This window comes from Drosophila sechellia, chromosome 2L, assembly GCF_004382195.2.
Source record: "Drosophila sechellia strain sech25 chromosome 2L, ASM438219v1, whole genome shotgun sequence".
NCBI classification, from domain to species: Eukaryota; Metazoa; Arthropoda; class Insecta; order Diptera; family Drosophilidae; genus Drosophila; species Drosophila sechellia.
In genome coordinates this window covers 22,409,132-22,411,930 of record NC_045949.1, presented here as the reverse complement: position 1 = coordinate 22,411,930, position 2,799 = coordinate 22,409,132, and the positions used below count along the sequence as shown (strand labels likewise).

General features: G+C 32.6%; 1 long non-coding RNA gene across 1 annotated transcript; it reads right to left on the bottom strand.

Annotated features, from left to right (window-relative positions):
• Positions 1 to 757: 757 nt before the first annotated feature.
• On the bottom strand, positions 758 to 1,139 carry LOC116803542. The gene is made up of 3 exons (XR_004363649.1): positions 1,108 to 1,139; positions 1,048 to 1,049; positions 758 to 774 (listed from the first exon to the last, which is right to left on the bottom strand). It is a non-coding gene; the product is annotated as an uncharacterized LOC116803542 (long non-coding RNA).
• Positions 1,140 to 2,799: the final 1,660 nt, after the last annotated feature.

The following is a 2,799-nucleotide window of genomic DNA, read 5'->3' as shown; positions in this document are numbered from 1 at the left end:
TTTGCGTTCATCTTCGAGGTGACAAACTGAAATTGGACCATGTTCAATAAAAAGATACGGCTTCCATATTCCATTCCATATAGTCTTTTCCTTTGCCTTTTTCAAATCGGCTATAGCTTTATCGCGGTCCTTTTATAAAAAACAGATAATGAATGCTTTAAATTGTAGAATGTAGAATGCAACTTTTCAACCACACGTCCAACAAAAAGTTCAAAAGTGTAAATCCTATTCAAGTGACCCAAAAACAACGAAGATTTTTGCTTATGTTTTTGAAAAATAATATAAATAATATAAAATCAAAATTTACAGAACCAAATCTTTGCTATTTCAAGGAGGACTGTTTTCTTTGTAGAAAATTGGAAAAAGTCAAACCTATTCAATTAAGTGGTACGTAACTTCGTAGCACAATCCACATAAAAAGGCTTATACATGAATCGGAAAAGACATAATTTATTCGGTTCATTTATTTTATATGACCATTCATATGGCAATAAAATTATAAATTTTTTAAAATATACATGTATAAAAAATATACATCTGTATACCTTGTTTGTGGATCGCTGTCTTTATGTTATAGCTGCCATAGAAACAACTTTAATTTTTTAATTTTAAAATTATATAACAAATACAAATTTTGTATATACATTTTTCGTCACATTTCTCACATCAGAAGTTTCGTATGTTGCAGCTTCGACCGTCACCACATTTATTGTTGATGTTGTTGTCAAGTTCTAAAAGTTCGGATACCCAAGGCACATAGCTTTTGTGGTTTTCCTTTTGAAATAACATGGGTAGAAGAAACGACGAAAGTGTTTTGGTAACAGTCTTATTAAACATATCTCTTTTGTATAACTGTGTAAATGTATTTCCAAATAGAAAGCGGTGTGGCCTCTAAGAGCTTTCTAGTAGCAAATGCGATCAATGTGTTTACATGTGTGCATATGTATATATTCATTTACATGTATTGTGTTGTAAGTGCAGTAAATATTTTTAGTTATATACAAATCCAAACTTAATTATTTTTCCGGCTTTAACATACATACATACATCTGTATATAGAAACGTATATAAAATAAAAATAGAATGTTCAGTAGAAAGAGTCCTGACCGGTTGCGCAAGATGAAAAGCGCGACAACGAATTCTCCACGATCTTCTGGTCACTGAATGAGTTTTTTTTTCTTTGCTATGCTATTTTGTTTTGTGCCCTCAATATTCACATTAACACTTAGATACACTTAGTTCTCAAAACTACTGTAACGAAAGCTGGAGAAATAGGCATTGTTTATATGTTCATATGTATGTACAAATGTGTATATCCTATATACATCGTACATATATCCACAGACAAAATACATATGTAATTGGGGCGGCTACATATTGAAAAAGACCGCACGATTGCAAATGGCTAACTCGTAAAGACAACGCTCAGGTAGAGACTGAATTGAGCGGAGCAAGGCTGTGAACGTGTCTTAGACTAAACGTGGCCGAGAGAACCGAGATATAGCGGAGACACGAAAGAGCCCCGAGAGAGATCCGTTTAAAGCCATGAGCAAGGCGAACAAAGAAACTGGTTGGAATACTTGCAGGCATGTTCCAAAACATTGGGAATACAAGAAGAATCTCGGCTAGAGAAGGGCGCGACGAAATTGGCGCGGACCCTTTTTATACCCCCCTAAATGGGTAAGACTTAAGCAAAAACAAAATACGCAGTCAACAACTACATATATATGTATGTATGTATGTATGCATATATATCTGACATTACCGCTGCAGTGGAGCGGTAAAATTTGTGTTAGATGGGTTGAAAGCGACTTTTTCCGATTTTTTCTGTGCAAAAAAATTTGAAACTAACAAATTTTGGAAATTTTTTAAAATATATACATATATTGAAATTATTCAATTAAATACATACAAATATACGCAACGAAAGCTCTTAAACACAGAATGAAGAGGTACAAAGTCAAGCGGATGAGAATGCATTGACAACAATTAAAATATACACATACATATGTATGTATTTCTATATATTATTTATATTATTTATAGTTTATACTAATTATTTGAAATATAAGTTAAATATATGTAAATGTAAGTAAAATGTATGTAAGTAATATTTGCAGACTCAGATTAATCAGATTATTGTTTGCAAACAAAAGCGCTTTTCTTGTATATTACAAAACAAATTGAAAGCTCCTGTAAAAGTCCTTGGCGACCAACATACGTATACATTTACATATGTACATATGTAGTAAACTGCGGGAAGACCTATTGTGAAAGTGTAGATATTATTACCGATCAGCGATCGGTATCTCTTTTATCGAAGGCAATTTGATTTTCTTTTAGTGCCTGGAGTACCTTTAATATAAATACTTCCGTGGATGACAGTGACGAAGCGCACTAGAAAAGTATGCGAAGGCGACTATTATATACATATGTATGTATGTATGTATGTATATTCTACTCCAAAAACTACATGGAATACTGCGGTAGCTGTCCAACTAAAAATATATTCACCAATTAAAAGGAACCGCAAAATCTGAGGGGATCATACGGATCAGGAGAAAATGCTTTAAAATTGTAAAAGCATAATAATACGAGTGAGTGGGGATAACATCGTCTCGGCAACAAAACAAAAAACATAAGAATTTTAATTTTAGAGAAATACGCTACTTTAGCGGGAAAGCTACAATACAATATTTAAAATTTACCTACAATCTGTACGCTTCATAAAAAATGCATGTTTAAAAAATGGTAAAAAGAGAGCAGAATGAGCCCATTTTAGTTATTCTATTTGAAGTT